This window comes from Salarias fasciatus, chromosome 22 (assembly GCF_902148845.1).
Source record: "Salarias fasciatus chromosome 22, fSalaFa1.1, whole genome shotgun sequence".
Taxonomy (NCBI): domain Eukaryota; kingdom Metazoa; phylum Chordata; class Actinopteri; order Blenniiformes; family Blenniidae; genus Salarias; species Salarias fasciatus.
In genome coordinates, this window is record NC_043765.1 from 18,366,534 (window position 1) to 18,389,825 (window position 23,292).

General features: G+C 42.6%; 1 protein-coding gene across 1 annotated transcript in view; it reads right to left on the bottom strand.

Moving 5' to 3' along the window:
* atxn1a (ataxin 1a) overlaps positions 1–23,292 on the bottom strand; it is an 83,470-nt gene that overhangs the window by 51,152 nt on the left and 9,026 nt on the right. Inside the window, exon 2 of the mRNA XM_030121153.1 lies at positions 7,345–7,516. The gene's annotated coding sequence lies outside the window, so the exon portion shown is untranslated. The remainder of the gene's footprint in view (positions 1–7,344; positions 7,517–23,292) is intronic.

Consider the following 23,292-nt stretch of genomic DNA (forward strand, 5'->3'; position numbering starts at 1 on the left):
ATGGCACTTTATCATACAGCCTAGTTGTAAAAGCAATAAACTCTCCATAGGTCTCAGCATAAGGACTTCCCAGGCACCACAAAAGGCCATCCCCATTCATCTCACTAAGAGCTGAAGTTGCTGAACGGAGCTCAACTCCTCCTGGGGAAAAGTGTTTGTCACCGTGAACTCCTGACTATTTCAGAACATCCAAGCATACCAGCCACAAAAATAGCTGAGAATCGCTTTCCTTTGTTTCTCAAGAGCCGAGGGACCATTTTCTCTGTTGTTGTTGTTTCATCCCTTTAAAATTGTAAAGTATGTCAAAGCTTGATACGGAGCTGAACTGAACTCTTCTTTATCTCGGGGAGGACTATTTTATTGCATCTTATCGCTTTTTATTGCTGTAATGTGACTTTGCAGATGAATATCCTATTTAGGTTGAGTAACTTATCATGGTGGTGTCCTCAAATTGAGAGTGTTTGTTTGCATCCTTGTTGTAGTTGACGTGCATGTGCTATGCACATAGATTTTGTCCATACTTATTTCATCCATCCATTGGAAAATGCTCAGAAGTAAAAAGTCAGTCAGTGACGGATCTGGTTCCGTAACTAGGGAGCGCACAGAAGTTGGATGAAGCAGTTTTGAGGAGGTACGTGTTGATGGCATTTGCACCAAGAATCTACCCACCTACCAGGACTCCCAGGAAGAAACCTGTAAATTATCCAATTTGCATGACTTCTCAATCCTGTCTGCAGGTAATTATCATCCTGCGATGTGATCACTCCGGCTAGCACGCCACCCACCTGTATCACTCCGTCTTTTTCTCGGCGCACTTCTCAATTTTCCCCGCCACTCACGGTGCACTTACGCCGGAGGTGTGATTGCATTAAGCCGCAGAGGGCGAGGGCATCCCTGGAGCCGCGCTAATGTACAGAACAGAATGTACAGAGCGGCCGACGTGAAGGAGAGCAGGAGAGAGGCTGGAGTAGGGGGGCATCCATTACTATAATCACTTTACCTTACTTGAAAAGGTGGCTCCGAGAGGAGGCTCATGAAACGGAGAAGACTGAGGAATAGTGGGAGTGAGGGGAGGAGACATGAGTGGGGAGGGAAGCCTCTTGTGACTGTTAGTAAATCTAAAGTGGAACTTCATTTTTCAACCGTTATTGCTTTCTCGCACGAGGAGGCATCGCACCCTCACAATAACAAAGGACATTTCGGCGGGATATTAGCGTCCCCTTAGCACATCTGCAATATTCTTCGAGGTATCCCAAGAAATGCATTTTAAGATGACGGCAATTAACAAGAGCCGTCGAGGATCGGCGGCAATCGCGGCTTTTAACATCAGTCGCCTTTCAGGTTAAAGCACGCCGGCCATAAATCAAAGATGCTAATTTCACTACCCGCTTACAACTGATGCAGTTTCCTTGATCCCGTTATGATTACAATGAAGCTGAGAACAATGCTTCACAAAAGCAATATGTTGCTCTATGCAAACAATGAGGGGTATCTTTCAAAAGCGGGGGCGGAGGACAGGGAATACCCTGAAGGAATAACATCTAATGCAATCAGATCGCTCTGGCCAATTAGTCAGCACTCGCCCAGCCAGAGATGATGTCAGCCGTCATTACTCACCGCTTAATGCTATAAAGCAGGAGGGAATACGCAGGAAACAAAGAAAAGAGCAACAAAACTGGGTGTGAGTTCGGAAGGAAGGCGGACTGATCACACCGAACGGCAGACGAGCACGCCGGTGTGAATAACAGCACCCGCACAAAATAGAATTCCACAGGCAGGCACCCACATGCTCTCTTTACTCTCCTAAAAGAGACTGAACTGAATTCAGAGTGATTCAGGTCCAATTAAGTTTCGTTATCGAGAGCGATAAAACAGGTTCAGTATGAACACAATGTCCGCAGCGCTGCGGAGACTAAAACAGCTGGAGACTAAAATAATAAAAGACAAGCTGCTTTATAGAAATGGGAAGTTATCGTCTCAAGGCACTTTGCACCGTCAGTCACGTTCAGACACAAATTAATGGCAACAGCTACCATGTAAGGTGCATATGGGCATTATGCAAGATGGAGGATCAACTGAGCCCCAGTCAGCCCACATATTCACAAGTTATAGCCCAAAACGCTATTTAACTTCCTGACAACTCCATAAATGCACATTGTTATGTTGTGTGGCTATGAAAAACGTTCAGTGCCGAGATGCAACATGCCACAGTCACAACTTTTATCCAGGTGTGCGGGCCCGCTCCCCTCACATCCACGCAGTAGCGCACACTGACACGCAGAATGTTCCAGCGCTTGTACGGTTCATTAGTGACGACCTACAGCAACATGTTTTTCCATGCTGATGGGCGAATTTCAGTCAATATCCCACAGCTGCAGATGACATTTCCCTTACATATACAGCCAGTGTGCTATGGCGCACATACACACCGCCTCGTGTTGTGTCTCTCCGTCAAACACGCCCACACAACGTGCAGCGCGGGCTCGCAGAGATGCAGACGTGTGAAGATGAAAGTATATTGCTGTATTAACATAAAAGGCGTGCTGACAAGCAAACATAAACTGTAAGGCTTTTAGAAAGACACACAGGACAAAGTAGTGGAGCACAGTGGTTACGCTGAGCAGACATGCACACTGATTAGCTCCTGTGGGGGAAGCCATTGGACCTCCTGTACCAGTATTAAATCTGACTTCAACATCTTTCCTTTATAAACCGAGAGTCAAAGTGTGAAGCAGGACCAGCCGCTGCTGGAGTTTACTGTGAAAGAGTTTCATTCCTGAACAGACAGCTCTAATTTTTTCCTTTAAATTCTCTTTCAAAGGTTTTAATAGAGTTGTGTGGAAATATGACCACAGGAAAAAGAAGTGTCTGTTTTGGAATTTTCACATGCATTTGTGTAATCGTCTCCCAAAGATCTTCACTGCATCATTTTTTCACGCTCGTTAAGAGGAAGTAATAAATCCGCAGCGGGGAGTCTCAGTTTTGCTCCTCTAATTGAGAATGCGTCTCTTTCCTCTCCCTCTTCGCCTCTTTGCAGCTCAGGCACAATAATCAGTCTGGATGAAATCAATCAGAAACACCACACAAGCTGATTGACTAATTGTTTAGTGTGCAGGGGAGAGACGGATGTATGTGTGTGGAGAGAGTTTGACATGAAGAGTGAAGGCAATGAGGTATCGCGAGAGATTGAAAAAGAGACTCGCAAGACGGATGGTGGCGAGCAAGAAAAGACAGAAAGCAGAAGAGGAAAAGGAAACTCCAATCTGCACATAGGATGGGTGCAAGTTCCAGGCTTTCATTCATGTAGATATTTCACTGATTCATTGCATATATTTTACCTGACAGAGGTCATCCCTTCATTCCCACTACTGGTGTCAGAAATGGCCGTGCATGTGTGTGTGTGTGTGTGTGTGTGCATGCACCTGCATGCATGCATGCATGCATGCATGCATGCAAGCGTGCCTTGCTCTCCAAACCCAATTCAATCCCACTACAAGAGGTTGGAGGCTGGGGGCCCAGATCAAATAAAGCAGAGCGCAGCTATTACAAGAAAATAGAGAAGGGGAAATCCATGCTCACACAGAGGAGCAGGAGCGAGGCTCTGTTCTCTCAGGTTACTTAACCCTCTAAAGCCCCAGATAAAACAAATCGCCTGGTACAGAACATGTGGTAAATTCACTTCTTCTAATTATCCATCTTTTGATGTCAATATTTATCCAAACATCAAGCACACGAGGCTTAAAATAAACAATATATAATATATGCGGAAACACCTTTTAATGTGTGTTTTGTACTTCGAGATACTAAAGATGGAAGACAACAGGGACGGATTGAGCTTTCTTTACATGGAGCATTTCTCCCCCTCTGGCAGCGCTGGATATCGAAAGCCTCATGCGAAGCTTTATCATAAAAAGCATTTTGGGTTAATTAGGAATTTGACATCTTTGAGATTACTGCGAGCCGCCGCTGCGGGCGGCACCGAGTCGAACCATGAGAGAGTGGGTGGGAGTAATTTCAGTTTCAAATGAAAAAAAAAAAAAAAAAAGAAAAAAATCAATCTCTGAAAATTGATTGAATCCATATAAAGCTGTCAGATTTCCCCTGCAAGACATAAATAAGTTTTCTTTCTCTTGGCACGGAAAATATCTTCACGGCCCGGTTCTGCAATATTAAAATCAAAGCTGAGCATATTTTGCAAACAAGCCCCGAGGATGATGCGAATTTGAAGTTACAAGCGACGAGTAATGGGAAAATCTGAAGGGTGCATCAATTGATGCCTTAAGACCGGTTGACAGATGGCTGATCATGTTCCTGATTTGTAAAGAAGGTTTCCTAGAAAACAGCGAACATAAAACTCTGAAATTAGGCGCAATTTATTTCACTGTTCATTCAAACAATTAATTTTCTGGTTTTCTCGAAATTATTTTTCTCTGCTTCTCTCGGTTTTGTTTACTCAATTCAATCAAGGAAAATAGTAAAAAAAACATGAAAATTGATCATGTTCAAAAATACAGAGAACTGGTGAATGACATAATGTTTGGTGGGTCAGAAACACATAAAAAAATCAATTCGGTCAGCGGGAAAATAATAACAGGTCACAAGAGGGTTAACTACAGATTAAATACAAAATTGTCAGATATATTTCATAGTAACTCATAGCATACATTGGATTTCAACTGCAAACAACTGATAGTAATTTGGGGGAATTGTGTCAAAAGCCCTTTTGTCTATTTTGACTATTTACTGGGTCAAAAATGTGACGACATGGAAAGACCTTGAACTCAGAAACAAACTTGTTTGTGTTGGATTTTTGAGGACTGGCAACAATGACAAACCATAAAGCCTATGCAATATAAACATATACAGACAAATACAGATGTGTTTTGTCATTATTATACCCCCGGGTGGTGCATAAGACCACAGAACTTAAATCTGATTAGTTAAATGTGACCATTTGAGACCATATTTGATCATAGTATCCATTAAAAAGTGAAATGGACACAGAAGAGTTAGCACCCATTGAGATGTGTTCACATTATCTAATAACTTCTTTTAAAATTCTTGTCAGAAATATGAGCTTATATATATGGAGGTATTATTATTATTTATTTTGATTCAAATCTTTAAATAGGAGTGATTTGTAAGAAGTTTTCTCATTAACTCCATTATAAATAAATGGCAAAATAATTTGTTACTTTTAATTTTTGCATCTTTAAAAATGATCAGGGAGAAACACAGCCTGAAAATACCTTTTAAAGCATCCCTGGGGTTGAACTTTTCTTCTTGAAGTGCATTTAGAGAGTGCCAGTCGCTCGTGGCTTCAGTGCTTTTAGAAGCTAATACAATATCAGTTACATTCACAAGGTCACACTCATCTCTTACTAAAATAACACAAATGGAAAGTAAAGACACATTCAAACACTGAAGGTGAAACAGACTGAAATACAACGATCAGGAATAAGATGAAGCTAAATATCCTACAGGAAGGCGATCGCATCGTGCTGTCAAGTAACATAAGCTCATTCTACTGTTGAACTCGGTGCTGCAGGATCTAACATAAGGCGCGCGTCAAACATTTAAACGTGAATCCCGCGTGATTTATGCCACATACCGATTGAGGCTTCACAGCTCCGACTTCCATGTATATATAAATACACGGCTTGGTCTATATGTGGCGCACCGCCAGCCATATGTTGATGATCGCGACGCGCCGCCCAGTGTAATTGTTGGAGCTTTCAGACTGTCACCCGTCCATCTGCTCATTTCTGAGGGTTTTCAGTTCAGAGAAAGACAACTGTCAACAGTGAATTTACAAAAGCGGAAAAGACGGCGGGGAGGGCGAAATGTGGAATTTTTAATTCAGCGAGACTGATGGCTGAATAAAGATCGAGCGAGAGCAGAAAGGAGGAAAGAGAGAGAGAGAGAGAGAGAGAGGCTGAATCTCAGGAAAATAAAAATCCAATAACGATACTTTAAATTCAGGCCTTTTCACTTAATTATCTACTTTGTTCCATCTGCAGATTACCTTTCTTTTGTGCTCTCTCTTCGCAGCTCTCCTGATTTCACCCTCCTCTTCACTGCTCCTCTCTGAATTGGTACAACGTTAATTTAATAAACTAATTAGTCTGTACTTCAAAACATGTTTGTAGAGTTATGAAGCGAGTCCCTGAGCACAGTGAAGTACCTCGCAGTGAAATCTAACGATGCTGCCGGTGAGTCAAGTATAGCTGTAGATTGCCGAGGGGTTATAAACAAAAAAGCTATTTAGTCAAAAGGCGGCGTGCTGCTAAAAGGACGGGGCTCAAAAGGCACTTCTATCTGGGTTTGTGGGCTTCCCCCCCCCCCCCCCCCCCCAAATTAATTGAACTTCAGAGTATATGGAAGTCTTATCTGTACTACTCTGTCTTTATATACATCTGAGGAGGAGACGGGAGTAAGAAATGTTCATTGAGACGAAAGGCGGGCTGTATCACTTTCTCTCTCGGTAAGCTCGTCTTTTCTGTCTCTCGTCGGAGGGAGTGAGGAGCTCCGACACACAGCTGGTGAGACGGAGATAAAGCGCTGATGGAAGAGCTTCAATAGATACAGTTGGAGGGCAAGGACACGAAAAGAAAGAAATTTGGAGAGAGCTGGTCGGGTTAAAAAATGGATAGAAAGAGAGCGACGTGAGAGAGAGAGAGACAGAGAGAGAGAGCGAAGTTGGGTGAAGAGAGAAGGGCATGCTGGGTAGAGAGTCGTTACAGTGGGAGGGCCAAGGTGAATGAGAGGAAAGGAAACGAGAAGAATCAAAGGTCAGCCCACATACAGAAAAAGAAGCAGGGATAATGTGAGTACAGTCCATCCTGAGGAGGGTTTTACGATCAGCCACAAACACAGTTATGACATCCGGTTCATGAGGAGCAGCAGAAATGAGACTGTAACACTGGGAAGGCGAGTTCAATAAACCCAAAAACAAACTGCTAGCTGCAGAACACTTATCCAACTATCCATCCCTAGTAAAAGGTTTAAAGACACAAAAGTCTTTTTTTTCCCACTTCGCATGATCTTTCAACAGCAGCCATGCATGCTGTTCATAGGACTATTGGGAAAAATTGGCATTTAGTGACTTGCCCAAGGATCAAAATAGATTGAACAACAAGCCATTCTATCACCAAAGCATGATGACAGAAACTTCACAATGTTTGAATTAAACATAAAATTACATTTTAATCAAAAAGCACCATGATAGACTTTGCTTTCGTGCCACAATCAAACACATAAAGAGACGAACGACAAGCGGACACATCCGCTCGTATGGAAGAAACCAGACTTGATGAAAAAATGTCGTCCGACTCCGAGTCCTACCTGAGCGGAGGAGGCGGAGCTAGACGGGTGGAGTAGGCGGAGCCTGCTGCTCGGTGAAGAGCTGACAACTGAGTGGAGCTGAGGTTCCTGATGTGGAGTCTGGGGAGGGAAGCGTCCCAGATGTCTCTGTGTCCGTTCACATCTGTCTGTCTGCAGGTGCAGTCACCATTCCCTGCAGGGGGAACACACATATACACACACACACGCACACGCACATACACACACAGTTAATAACAAATTCATTCAAAGAACCTCTTTACCTTCTGCCAAGTGATATTTCCTACTGAATTACTTTTTTCAGTTTGGAACTAAAATGTGACCAAAAAAAAAAAAAAAAAAAAAAAACAACGGTATGATTTTTTTTTTTTTATCAAATAATATCATCAATCCACAAGGTTGTTTCTTGAATTAAAGCAAAAGAGCAAAACCAACCTTTCATCCCTGACCTCAAATAAATTAAATAAAGAGCAGTTAAATTAATCTCCATAAAGTGTTTAAAGTTCACTAATATGCTTTAAAAAAAATATAACTACTTACGGAGGATTCTTTTCTTAATGGTGTAGCAGAAACTAGGCAAATTGGATGTAGATGCATAAAACATATTAAAGGATACACATCATTACATAAAGGGAATCCTCTTTTCCCAGCATACCTTGTTCTTTGGTTCATATTAGGAAGAGATCGTGATCATTAAAAAAGGGAATAGCTGCAGCTTCCGGCTCATATTTATCTTATTTAAACACAATAATACAGCTGGATGTGATAAATGTAAGCAGGATGAATTACACCAATAAAATAAATGACAAAGCAAATGCACGTTCTAATTTCTCTCAAGCATCTGCTGTCGTGAATGTGTGTGTGTGTGCGCTTGTGATTTTGCACACCATCACACACTGTCTCTCTGCTAATTCCCATTCGCTGTTGCACAGCATCCCTCTCCTAAGAGCATTCAGAACAAACACCCATGCTATTTATACACTGACACTCCATCGGCATGGCAACCACGCGTTGTTTACCCACATGAGACAGTGGTTTGAGGTCTGTGTCCTTCTCTCTCTTTTCTTTCTTTTTTTTTTTTAACAGAAAATATTCCTGTTTGTAGTCATTTAGGTTTCTTTCATGAACTTGACCCACTTTCTGTCCGTGAGGACGGTGTTTCACTTTGACCCACAGCCTGCAGTAAAGTCGAGGCTGTTACGATGAAATGAAAAGAAAAAAGTGTTTCTCTGGAGGAAATATTTAGATTGATTGGTTCTTTGCGTGTTGTGTGGTTCAGATCACAAATAGTTGTTTTATTTGTGTTTTTTTTTAATTGTATTTAGAATCACAGATATGAACTCAACAAACCTCCAGACTGAACCTGCTGCACCAAAAATTCTACTTAGAATTTTTTTCTAAATTAAAATCAGTTAACCTCTAATTGATATGAGCATTTTTTAGATGTACAAGACTTTGACCAGTCGGATTGAATAAAATATATCCCACATGTACAGAATAGCTCATTCCTGTTTTACAGAGCTTCGATGGGCTCTGTCATGGAAACTGACAGTTCAGCTGCCTAATTACCACTATAGAGTAGAAGCCATTTCTGTCTAAAGCCAGAACCAGTACTGAGAGTGCCTCGCTTCTCCTTTTCTGCTCGGTGAGTGCGCCATTCAAGGAAACAAAAAGGCTATTTTCAAGCACCGTGCATCAAATGCTTAAAGAACCAGAAAACGTCTGTTTACATCTACTGTGCAGAGCACTTAATCCCCCGACTACTCAAGTGGCACTCCACCATAACCTGGAGCGAAGCATTATCGTGTCATGTATCGCCGCGGTGAGAGCCTAACTTCAACGGCTGCGTAGCGAGACGTTCGTGAAAACAAACGAGTTGATCTTCTTTAGGTTAATAAAACGTGCTGCGGTGTTTTTATTTCAAGCGCGGAGAGAAAATCTACATTCGATGCATCCTTCTCATTTACACGGTGAACCTGGAGGCTGTTGCCTCGGTGGTGGAAACATGTCCCGGGGTCACACACGCCAGAGGCGAGCATCGGATCGAACCCCGAGAAAGGGCATCGCCCCGGCAACCTGAAATCAGGTCAGTTCATCATGTGACAAAGTGGGCCTTGCAGACGTCAGGTGATAGTACACTTCTTTTTTTTTTGGGGGGGGGGGGGGTTGTTTATACTACGCTGACACACTTCAACAAAAACACACACACACGAAACCCAAAAATGACCTGGTTTGTGTAAGAGTTACAAAAACACTCGGAAAATCTGAACAACAAACAAAAACGCACGCAAACAAAAAAAAAAAAAAAAAATGTGGAAAAAGAAGGAAACTTTCTCACAAACAGTGAATGAAAACAGTCAAAGTTCAAGCAAAGATTAGGAGATATGCTAAATACTACATTTTAATTTACATCCATGAAACCTTTTAATCATGTCTAAATCCAACATTTTAACTTAAATGCAGCTTTAAACTTGTGCAACAAGCAGAGAGTGCAGTGTCTTTTTTCTTTTAGAGTTAAAATATCAGCTGAACAAGTCATGCCTCTTATGATCAGGATATAAAAAGCTAATGTGTTCAGACACTGCCTGTCATTTTTGACGCTCACTGCAGTATACAGAGACAGATATCTTCAACCAGCAGCAAACATGTACTGACACACTTTAAACTTTTACTGCCAAAAGCATGGAATAAATCATTACAGCAAATCCAGGGTTGTCTCATTTAAATTACCTGAATATCAAAATATTAATCAATAAAACCGATTATCTGATAGCAATATCAGGTAATGGCTTTCTTTTATCATCTCGTTCTCTGTGGTTGTATCCTTTCCTGTTTGGCCATCTTTTAACCTATGCCTCGCATAGATCAATACGTGTCTCTGGTCAGCTGAAGGGGTCAAATCGATACCAGACGGAGCTTTCACCTGGGTTCACCTGGTCTGTGTCTTTATCATGTTCTTTTTCATTTCAGGCTTGTAAATAAACACACACAGTTACTTTTTTCCACCTACTCAGCAGCCTCGCATTCACTCCTCTGTCTGTTGCAAAAGGCACTCAATAATCCCGGCAGGCCCTCGGTGCGCAGGCGTGCCGACACACACACTGACATTTATTACTGTTGAGGGGATGTAAATCTGTCACTGCAGTCATCGCACAGGAAGAAAAGACCATTTTTAGGTTTTAGACTGAGGTCAATTTAAGGTTAGGGTCAGCATTCCTCAAGTAGCAGTGTTTTGAGTTTTTGAGTCGGTGCAATGTTCCTAGAATATAATGAAAACACAAAGTTTCTAATAGTCTCCTGTCTGCTGTCCTTGCATGCAGGTAGGGAAACACTTGCTCACACACACACACACACACACACACACACACACACACACACACACACACACACACACACACACACACACACACACACACACACACACACACACACACACACACACACACACACACACACACACACACACACACACTGGGATCTTCAGATGAAGTTATTCTTAGGCACATTTTAACTTGTCATGGTTTCCGATAGAATAAAAGAGGTCACGCAGTCATTTCATTGTGATGGTTAATGTCAGAATAAACTCAATTTTCGAGTGTCCTTGAGAAGATACAACTTCCAAGAGATAATGGCAAATTCTATCGGGAGTTGTATTTCTCGCAAGTGTTACAAAAGGGACCTGGCTTGTCTGGCTAATGTTTTCCGTCACTCACAGAGACGCCACCAGCAGACAGCGAACAAAGAAACAGACATTCAACTCTCAGGGTATTTATGGAATATTCTTATCATGTTTCATAGGGTCTGTTTTACCAAAGTTGTTTCGAACTAATAGTCTGTCACATTTCATTCCCATTTGAATAGTGTTCTCACACATTATTGACTTATTCCCTCTTTGTATGTTATTATATTTATTAAGCCATTTTCTCAGGAGACGAGGCACACCACACTCCCTTTTGACATGTTTGGCAAAGTAAGCATGTCTCCCTTTGTGATGCCTTTGTACTTCATTTGTACTTTTGCAGATTACCAAAAAAAAAAAAAAGTTATTAAATCTTGCAATAAAAGGAACGGGCAGAAAGTACCAGCAAGCAACTGGCCTGAGAAGGGAATTCTCCTGAAACTGACTATTACTTGGCTCCCCAACAAAAGACACACTGCAATAAACAAGCTGTTTTTCTGGTTTAAAATGCGTCATAAGCACCAGCTTCCCAGGACAGGGGAAAGTGCAGCGTTGCAAAGTTCTTGGATTGCACTGCAGGTCCTGGGTTCATTGGCTGCACATAATAGGACAAGCAACTAACTGGCCAGCCATGATAGGCTGGTTAGCTGAACATAATCCAGTCTGAATCTGTCTGCATGCATCTGAGAGGTGTAATTACGACCTAAAGGAACGTGGACCTGCAAATTAGACACATTCGATATGCGTGTCTGTGTCGCATCGGGTTAGCAAGATAGAAATGCTGAAAAGTACTCATAAAAGTTTTACAAACACACATGACCCACATATGAGTGAAAACCCCATATTCATGCAGGGTGTTCTAGAAACACAGCTTGCAGAGTGCCCTTACAAGCTGAAAGGATAACATATTTGCTTTGGCAATACAGTTTGTGAGCTATTACTACGCGAGTACAGCTCAATAAACTGAAAACTGAGAGAAGCAGGTGAAACACAAGCGAAAAATAGAGCCCCGCATTTACAATGAGACGCTGAAAGAAACATAAATTATCTCAGTTATGCAACTCACTCGCTAACCCTCAGCGCTATCAATGCGGGCCAAAGTTCAGCTCTCCTTAAAAGCTGCCCAAATGTTCCCGTGTGTACCTGATGATCACGCTTTTTCTGCTGATAAACACAGACAAATCTCCACTACCATTCACACAGTGTGTGTACATACGCAATAGCACGCCTGGCAACCCAGATAGCACAGATAGTGGTGTGGTTCGAAATAGTCGACGATGCCCTGACACGCTGTTCCCTGCCGAGATAATGCAGCCTGATGTGAAAAGACACATGAGGATGAAAATGTACCTGCTTTTTGATTTATCTGTTCCAGCCTGGGTTTGTGGGTCGTTCTGTTTCACGAATGCATGTTCTTCATGTGCATGTAGAGATTTTCTCATTTTGAGTATTCTGGTTTTCTCCCACAATCCAAAAACAAACCTTTGAGGTTTCTGGAACGTGCTCTGAGCTGACAACTCAAAAGTTATATTACTAACACTAATTATAGATTATTGAGTTTCAGGACGGATGGATGGAAAATCCTGCAGAGGTTTGGATTGAAAACCCTTTCTACAGGCTGGGACATTAATTGAGCATCTCCTGATGTTCTGTTACACCGTTTAGGTCTGAATAAGAGCTATTTAATCCCTGAGATGACAATTTTAACAAAAGGGAGTTATTAAGTGCAGAGAAAGTTACGTGAAAGTCAACCATCAAGGTTACATCAACCACTTTACAAAAGAGTTCTGCAAGTTTTCAGAGAAGAAACGGAGGGAAAAAAGCCAAAAGAAAGTAGTGCAGAGGAGTGCTGGTGATGTAAATCCTCAGGAAAGAGTATTTTCATGCACTATTTCCTTTGAATCAAAGAGCATAAATGTAGACCAACCAAGGTTTAATCAAATCCAACATTCCCATTTTTCACCTCTTCCCCTCAGCTCTTTCTTTAATCACATTTCCTTCTCTGACATGCACTCTTCTCTTCCCTCTGATACTCGCATTGTCCCAGGCAACACATCACAATAAAACATCTCAACAACACGTGACAGAAACAGACGCAAGAAGGGAAAAAAACACCGAGAAGAGAACGTGCGTGCTCGCACACACAGGCATCCACGCCCCTGTAAAGACGCAGGAAACAACCGAGTGGAAAGTGGAAATTTGCTCCTTCTTACTTTGAACCTTTGGGTGCTGTTTTGACCTGTGAACATACGAGTGTGCGGGGAGCTAACGTGTGCGAGCGAAGCAGACGGAGTTCGCTCGTGTTGAACATCAGAGCGCGGGCTCCCACCTCAGGGAATTACTCAGCATTCCTCAGTCGAGCCACGCTAGCGCGCAGGGCCCCGAGACACGGGAGTCGCAGGGAGCCCGGCTTTGATCGCCTCCCCAGGATCCCTGCGCCGGGATAAGGAGAATACGCTGGGAGGGGGGCCTGCAGGGAACACGCACACAGACGCAGCTTCAAAAAGTGTGGGCGCGCACGCGCGCGTGCACGCACCGCATTCTCCCACTTCAGCAAACATTCAAAAGACATACAGAATATGCTTCCCACGCATGCATAGTAATAATCTACCGCCTTTGATCCTTTCCCAAGTCTTTCTTTCCTCATTTCAAAGACTGCACGTACATACAATATATGCACGCGTACAGACGGGATCTTGAAAACTATAAAGAGTTCACTGTGATCTTGACACATTGTTTACCATAACGTAAACTTCACGGGCATCAAGCTACCAAGACCAGATTAAAGTGAATATCATAATCGACTAACTCACCAATTAAAATCCACCAAGAGTACAGCGAGAGCGTAGAGACAGTAATCTCACAGCGAGGCAGGCAGCAGGTATAATGGCCGGATTACGGACTAGTGCGGTATTAAAGCGAAGGGGATACAAGCTGTTGCTGTAAGAGCAGGCTTCATGAGATCTCTTTCAACTGCTTGACACAAACTTTTAGTCCCATTCGCCCCCACACTTTTATTCCTGTCAGAGTTTTGTCGAACGACGACTCAACCTCTGCTCTTTTTCTTGTCGGCCGTGCTTTTAACTGTGGCAAGAGAGCCATTTCCTTCTGATGGTTTAATTGCTTGTATAAGCCAAAGTTAAAGTTCACCGGGGACACAAAATAGTCTGCAATCAGAGCAAATGTTGACGCTGCATCTTCGGGAGAAGTAAAGGCAACGTGAAAATGAATCCCACACATTTTAGGAGAAGAAAGAGGAGAGACGCGGCTCGGCGACATGCTCGCCACCTAATGCTCAGATTAACCACAGAACTCGACCATAGCAATATCTTTTTTAAATCAAGAACATATCTAATTTATTGAGCAACACAGAGCTGGAAAGGACGGAGAAAGTTAAGTGTAACCATACACACACCAATCAGGACACTCATGCAAAGCAGCAGTACTCCAACGTTGCCTGTTTCTTCTTTGAAAGGTAACTAAAATAAACTGGGTCAAGCAGGTGCAGACCGAAACAGCGACTGAATGAAAGATTCTTCTTAAAGGTAAATACTCTTTCCTTAATTTTGAGGCTTCACAACTGCTGCGCTCTAATTTGTAATTAATATGCACGCTAAATGACTTTAAACTGTATTTAATAAATAGTGTGGAAAAAAAAAGAAGCAATTCTCTACAAATGAACAAAAAAAACCCTGAATTGTGCAACAATTGTGCTTTGACTACAGTGAGGACCTGAAATACGCACAGTGTTCATGTCCATCCCCTCGGGCTACGCTGACATTGCGCTGACACTTGCACACAGAACCCCGGGGCTGGTTGGAAAAGCTTCGTGACAAGATAAACATCTTTTTTACGAGAAAACTGGTTTGACACAGAGTGCAAAGAAAGAAAACATGCCAATTGAAGCATAATTGCGCTCTTGTGCACATGTTTGTATTTCACAGTCACGCAGCAAATTCCTCCACATCCTCTGCCGGACTGTAAGGCAAGCCAAGTTTAAGAAGAGAATCGTTATTATGGGTTTCCCAGCACGACCTTAGGAAGTCACCAGCGTACGTCAGGAGGCACCACGGCCATGGCAGCTCCCTGCTGGCAGCACAGGTGCTCACATGCACACACAGGACACAATAAACACACACACACGCATATATTTGGCCGAGTTACTGCAGACCCACCCTCACAACACCTCCTGACACGCACAGAAGATGCGCACAGGCGAAGTACAGGTGCTCACACTGCCCCGCCAGCTGTCCCTGGAGATGCCCAAGACAGAGGGGACAAAGGAACACAGAGACAACAAGAAAGAGGACGAAGCAGACGGCAGCACTGACAGGTGTGAGCACAATCTGTGTTTTTGTGCGTGCGTGCGTGTGTGTGTGCATGGGTGTGTGCATGAGTTTGTGGCTCAGGTCCAACGCGCTACGCCGCCCTTAACCCAAATAAGGTCCAGCTCGCTTTGTTTAACCTTGACTGCTAATGCTCTGTACACGTACGAGTATGTGCACTCATGTGCAGGATGCAGAGTAAAAATGTGCGGCGCAGCGCTGCAGTTCCTCCTGACTTTAGGTTATGTCATTGTTCAGTCATGTCAGCAGCATGACACATCATAAAAAGCTGTTCCCTCTCGTTCCCACAAAGGCCTGACGATCGGTTGCATAACCAAGGTCAGAGGGTCAGGGGTGGCTCACACGGCCAGGCCACGCCCCTCATGCCAGTGAGCATTCCATAGTGAGCTCTGCTGTCAATGCTGGACGGGTGGGAGAGGCGCCGTCCTGCCGTTCGGACACGTCGACTGCGACCTGCGCAGACGCCACGCTTCCAAAATCATCCCATCGTCATAATAATCATCGCCACGGCAAACGATAAGAAGCAAATAATCAGTTAATTCACACTGATATCTGGTTTAAAGTGCAGCATGTGCAGATAATAAAAAAACCAGCATTTTGTAACCTGCTGACTAATTGCACTTAATTTATATGTGAAGGATTATTGCTTAAGATTGATCTATTTTTAAAGTCCAGCCAATCACTAAACAAACACACCTACATAACATGATTAATACTTTTTTTTTTTCCCTAACTCATTCTTATATTACAAAACGCTGCGTAGTGTGTGTCACACACGGCGAGGAGGCGTGTGGAAGCTCGCTCCTCGGCTGCATACAGTGTTATATTGTGTTCTCGTCAAGCACAATGGCGCATTTGCTTGTGGCAGCTTGTTAGGCTGGGCGTTAGTCACAGGGATGGTACCGTGGGGCTGCAAACTACAGGAAGGTCATACTGAGATTACATTGTTGTAAGGGCCAATGGACTGAATGTGCACTCACTCACACACACACACACACACACATACACACACACACACACACAAACAGCTCTTGTCAGGAGGAGATTGCAATTTGCTGAAACTCCACATACCAAACTAACACTTTAACAAAAAAGTTTCAATCTCTCCATCGAGACTTAAACGCCACTTTTTGTAAGCATGGATGTTTTCAAAGGTTTTTAAATTATTTGTGCAGCATTTTGCTTCACTTCCAGCTTTTTCTTTTTTTAAGTAATTATATCAAAATTTCAAAAGTTAAAATGACATCGAGACAAAGTAAATTCTTCTAAATCACTGTCATTGAACCCGCTGCAGCTCAAAGGTTTGCATGAGTGGAGTAATCGCCAACAGATTTTATCTTTCTGTGATGAAAGTAAACAGATGCACGCATGAGAACTCACACACACAAATACACACCCACGCAAGCACACATACACACACACACACACACAGGGTAGTCTCAGGTCAGGGAGTTCTTAAGTGCATTCTCTTCTGACACATACTGTACCAAAAAACCCTCTCTCGCACTCTGCTTAACGTGGGTACTGTACACACACACACACACACACACGCACACACACACACACACACAGCGAGTAGAGAACATACACCACAGAGACACACACGCAGGAGGAGTGCCCCAAGTGTCTATACATGATTAAAAGCCTGAAAGTGGGGCAGGCGCACAGTTCTTGCTCTGCGAAATTACTGCAGCTCCTTTCAGCCCACCTCAATGCACACGCGCATAAATGCACCCACACACACACACACACACACACACACACACACACACACACACACACACACACACACACACACACACACACACACACACACACACACACACACACACACACACGTCCAACCTGTTCCATGTCCTGTAAGCGTGCAATACACATGCACACAATCACACATCCACAGTAGTGGTTCAATAATTGAGTGATTCCCCAGATGCAGCGACAGCAGAGGGGAAAAGTACAAGAGCCAACCACTTATTGGTGCTGGCAAAACAAGACATTCTTTCTTTAATTCTTTTTTTTTTTTTTTTTTTTTTTTTTTTTTTTACAAAAATATAAACCTCTGTTCTCTTCTCTTCTCCCTCCTGAAAAGCCGGTTTCCAAGTGCTTTGCATTAAAAGAGATGGTGGACATAATTATTTTATAACACCATCCTGAACACCCTACTGTGGGCGCAGTTGGGCATCTGCAGCCTGCTCAAACACACCCGCATGGCTCGTCCAAGTGGATTTTATGTGTTATGTCAGCATTTAATGAGAAACAGTTATCCTTGAATTAAGCCTGTTTTTTTTTTTCCTTTTCTTTTTTTTCTGCTTTGCATAGCATTGCACATTTGGAAAGTAGATAACATAAAGCAGAGTGCAAATTAAAGAATCAATTGAAAGGATTAAGAAAAGATCCAGGGGAATTTAAAAAATATCATTAGACTCAGATCAGTAGTCATAATACTTGCTTTGCTGTTTACCAGGATATTAAATGAAAACGGCATGCTCCGACAAGACATGAAAAGACATGCGTGCAGCGGAAGAACATGCAAATTCTAAACGCAAAGGCAAAGCTCCCAACCTGGAGTCAATCCAGGGTTATTCTTGCAATGAAGTGTGTGCTCACCACAAAATCACAATATATGACTGCCAAAATCTGAATGGCAAACGTAGCATTAGATAGAATAAGAATAACAGCATTCAGTCATCAAAATTAGGCACACAATGCTGTAGAGCAAAAATAGGAATAAAACATGAAAATTATTCAAACCAGTCAAAAGACAAGGAATTGAAAAATTGCATGGAAAATTAAGTTACAATCTTAACAGTGTAATTAGAGGATGTTTGCTTGTTAACAATTTACTCTTTAAAAGTAATTTTAAAAGAGATGTGAATGAATCTGGAACAGGCAGACTCAATAATGAAAACTTAGATTATTAGTTATCTCTAAACTCAGAACATTTACACTGAAAAGTTTGATGCAAATTTTCAGACTTTTATTTTTGCGACAAATATCAATGTCAGTTTAAAAAAAAAGTAGGCAAAAGATACGATATTATGAAACATTCAAATATAGTTCTGCTAATGTAGATCAGTTTTTGATGTTTTATAATCCAGAAAGACTTTTTAAATATGTTAAAGATAATGTAGATAAAACCATGAGGAAAATAAACTTTTCAATTGATTTTAACTTCGTCGGATTCAGCTGTATTTATTCATCTACACTGAAGCAATTGTAACCTTCAATAAAAATCTAAATGCGACCACACATAGAAATGATGGAAAGCGTTAATTTCCGAGGAGCTTTATTTATAAGGAGCTCTCCAGTCGAACGCAGTCTGAGTTGTGTTTGGTGGAGGAGCTAGAAAGGGGATAATAGTGCAAGTTACAAATCCCTGACTGTGTGCACAGCCCTACAGTCAATTGTTGAGAAAGCTCGACAGCCTGATCTGAGCCATATCTCATAAAAACCTTTTCCTTTTTTTTCCCCCCCCATGCAGTGTGATTTACAAACCCAAGACCACATAAACGAGTACAGGACACAAGCTTACTACTTTTACGAGGTATTATGAAACTGTGCCTCAGTTTTAAAAGATTATAAGTAAACAACAACAATATAAACCCTACAAATCTCTCCTCCAAAGCTGGAGCAGAGGGGACTGAGTAGAATTACTATTGGTGGACTCTAATCATGTGTTGCACTTGGCAAACACACTAAGGACAGAGAGGGGAAAAAAAAAAAAAAAAAAACGTTGCAAAAAGTTCAAATAGAAACCTGCAAATCCAGCAGCTTCTTAGCGGCCTTGTGCAAGTTTTCTGAGAATTAGATCATCGACTGGGAGAGGGAACTTGAGTTTGCTGCGATCTGATGACTAAAAGAGCCATTTTGCAACATGAATCCCTGAACTTGTGGATGTTCCCAGCTTTTGGTTGATTAGGCCGCTGAAAAGGAGTGCTTCTGTTTCAACGCCATCACCAGATGCACATAAAAGGTGCGTAAAGGACCACGACCGATCGCTTCCAAGGGAGCCTTTCATGGGATGCAAAAGGCCTGCGGGTCGTGTTGATAAAGACAAGACTTGTTGCGGGTCAGCAGATAGATAGGAAGTTAAACATCGTGGCACACATGAAACGCACGCAACATAACACTCACTCATGAAAATGTGTGTTTTAAAGCATATTTTCCATAAACAAGCATACATAGAGAACTCTGACTTCCCTTTTGGACTTTTAACATGTTTTAGATCCATGTGGCTCCAATTAGAAGTCACGCAGCGGCTTATCTGGACACAAAAACCCACACTAAGCAGTATTTCTCAATCACGTAAGCCTTTTTCTGAGGTATCCCTGACGTGTTTTTCCTGCTATCAATATATTGACATTACCAAAACGACTAAATATAAACCCCAGCAGTCAGCACTTATAACACAGTGATGGCTGACTCATCTTGTGTGCCCATAGTGCTCATTGGCACATTAGAACCTAGGGTTAGGGTTACATGGGTTCAGGCACAACGACATGCCGTCCTCTTGCATTTACGAGCTTGTCAACAATTTTCCTGTGTCTGGCTATCAAAGGTGATAGCAATGAATATCAAACAGACGTTTATTAAATAGCAACAATTGTACTACAATACAGAGTCTACTTATAATCTGCCTGCAAACCTGAAGCAAAACAGAAAAGGTGATCACAAATAAAAAGTTCAAACCAGTCCATGGTGGATCTAATTTATGCTGCCGTTAATCCCCAAGCTGGTGTTGGGTATCACAGTGGATCATTGTGGCGCTCACATGGTGCAGGGTCCTTCGAGTGCAGACGTCACAGAGTTCAGGTCTGTGTGAGTAAAGACGAGCTCAGGTCCACCTCAGAGTCAGCAGAGCGTGCACGAACTCAGCTGGTTTCCTTTAAAAGCTGCAGAAATGTAGTTCGCCAGCTTCTTTCAACTGCCTCAGAAACAGCTGTGTCACTATTTCTCAAGAAATGACACCCTTTACATCCACATTAGGAAATTTACTCTCTCATGGTGAAAGAGCGGAGGCATTGACCTTTATCTCCACAGACCAATGACAGAAAAAACAGAGGCCTGTCAATCACTTCTTTTCAGTTTCAATGTTAGAAAAATGAAAGTAAAGAAGTTAGAAATTACTCAAGCATGCAGGAGCTAAACAAAAACAAAAAACACATATCAGAATCACATTGAAATGTGAAACCTTCAATATATACATGACAAACCACCAAACTTGGGAAGACAGACGATGAGCAGCTCGATGTAGCTCCCAACATGGAAAATTACACTTTGAATAACAACTGTGCAAAATTAGCAAATGAGCACATGAGTGTTTAGTTGGTTTTGGTCAGTTTACTGTGTTGTTTGGGTGTTTTACTCTCTGCAGAAGGTGAAGTCTGACAATGAAGCATGTGTGTGGTTTAAGAAAAATATGTCGATGCACCACATCAGAGTGCGACAGCAGCCACGCCCAGACCGGCCTAAAGAGGTCGTCACAACAGACACTGTTGTGGCGAGTGCCAGTGTGATGCACACCAAGGTATGAAAGTAACATGTTGAACTATCCGAGTAACTGACTTCTATCCAGCTGACAGGAAGCGACATGAATCCTGCTCACAGCCACAACTCTGAGACCATCTACCACAGCAAAAATATTTCAGCACTACATTAAGGTGGCCCCTTGTAGGTCTGTCTGCAAGAACGTGAATTCAATCCATGGGAAAGCAGCGGCCCGGTTGGTGAAGTGGATCATCTTTCAGGTTGGAGGTTCAATCCCATATATTCAAGTGTCTATGACTGAACTGGGTTGAGTGGCAGTCCAGTGTGTGGACAAGTGAAGGGGACTATTTTGAGAAAAATCGAAGCACCTTCAATTATGACAATATCCGTTGTGCAAGTGTGCTAAACATGAATCAGCTGGTTTACGAGTTATCATGAAAACTGTCGAGATTCTGCATGTGTGATTGTAATGATTTGCTCTGCTTAACATCCCAACACAGCAGAACATCTAAAACACACACACACACTTAAGTTACAGCTGTTATGACAAGTATATTTTGTTCAAGTTCAACATCCTGAAACAACATAAATTCTGCATGCGTTGCCTCCTAATGACCCCCACCCCTGACCCAAATGCGCACGCTCTTTTTCGTTCCCACACACGGCTCCGCTCGCTCTAAGTAAGAGTGTAAATGGTATCCATGAAAGGCCTCCTAAAAGGTGTACGCTACCTCAGTGCCCTCGCTCCAAACCCCTCCCGAACCCACCCTTTCAGCGGCAGTCAACAGTTAGGTAGCGTGTCCTGTCAGGTTGCAAATGCACTCAGCTATCCATCTCAGGCAGCCCTGCTGGAGGTGGTGGGGGGGCAAATAGCTAGCAGACCTAATGGCACGTCATGTAGCATTAACCAGGCTGACTGGGCACTCGCCTTCAAAACCAAAGCACTTCGCTTAAAGAGAGAGAGTGGTGTTGGGGGGGGGGGGGGGGCATCTTTGTACTCAAAAAGACTGTCTGTTGCTCGATTTTGACGCTTATGGAAGGTGAGAGGTTTGATATTAGGCCGGGAATAAACAGATCTTTTCAGGGTTAGCGGTTTATGCTACTCATCTGATGGGCGTTTGTAGTAGGAGCCCATTGAGAGTCTGTCATGGCGGAGCTCGTCTTCAAGTGGGTAAGGAGGGAAAGACTTCTTAAGAAGACATTAGTAATTACACATTATAGTGAGTGCAGCGCATAAACAGAAGTGAGGGGGAAACGCTAGCAACTGTCTATAAGAGTTGAACTGACTCCATTTATTTTCAAGGGCATTAAACTATAAACTTGCGCCTACATATTTGCATCAAAACAACTCTGAAGATCAGACCTTTGATAAAGAAAGAACGAGTTAACGTTTGCATTATAATGAAAAAGTGTAGATACGAGAGCAGGGTGAAGCTTTCAGATCCACTTAACGAGGTTTCACTGCACGAGTAGACTGTCAAACAGGCCATTACACATCTGAGAAAATATTTCAACATTAACATTTCACTGTCACGCTTTTTCTTCTCTTTATAGAAGGGCAAATTAGAGCCCGAGTTCTTCAAGTATTCATCATCAGGTACTTACTTATTCTATAATAATGATGATTCCAAAACCATGTTATAATGTAACTAAGGCTTACTAAGACCTGGCCTGAATTCAGATAAGTTCCTGTAAGAATACTTGATAGTATGAAATACACAAATAGAAACAGTGTTACTTTTAAGGAGGAGGATACCTGGAAATTTCCCATTAGGTCAGCATTCTTCTCCAACCACAGATATTTCCACTGGGTAAGCCCCTGCAGACGGGCGTGCACGCTTGTTAAAGAACAGCTGCACCAAGTGTGACTGTATGTTTTGTTTTGCTCGTACAACTATGTGTGTATACGTGAGTTACATGTGAACCTGTTTGCTACATGCAGCAGTAAGATGAGATGTAACAAGCTTCTTTTGTGCAATGACTTTCACAGCCTAGCATGTAAAACTGTGGCTCGTTTGAAGATTCGCCTAAACGACGTTCACATCCAGGGCTGCTGTGACCCGGGGCCAGTTTGCAGCCAGGTGTGTCCGCTGCGGCAGCTGATAGTAGATGACAATGTCAGAGGAGTGGACCCGGCCTGGCCACAGTGAAACCTCACATTAACCTCATTTATGTGAGCCACAGCTCATCACCTGACCCCGTGCGACAGTCACTCGCTGACGAGCACGCTGCCAAAAACACAAACAGCGTCCCCTCCGACGGCGCGTCACTGCACACATGCACGAAAAGTCTGCTTTATGTGCAGACACAAACATATGATGCACATTTGCATTGATCCAGAATAGAAAATATGTCTGCCCTTTCATTTTTCTTACATGACAGACGCTGTACTAGGAGCAGATTAATCTGCAAATCCATCACATCTGATCAATAACATAA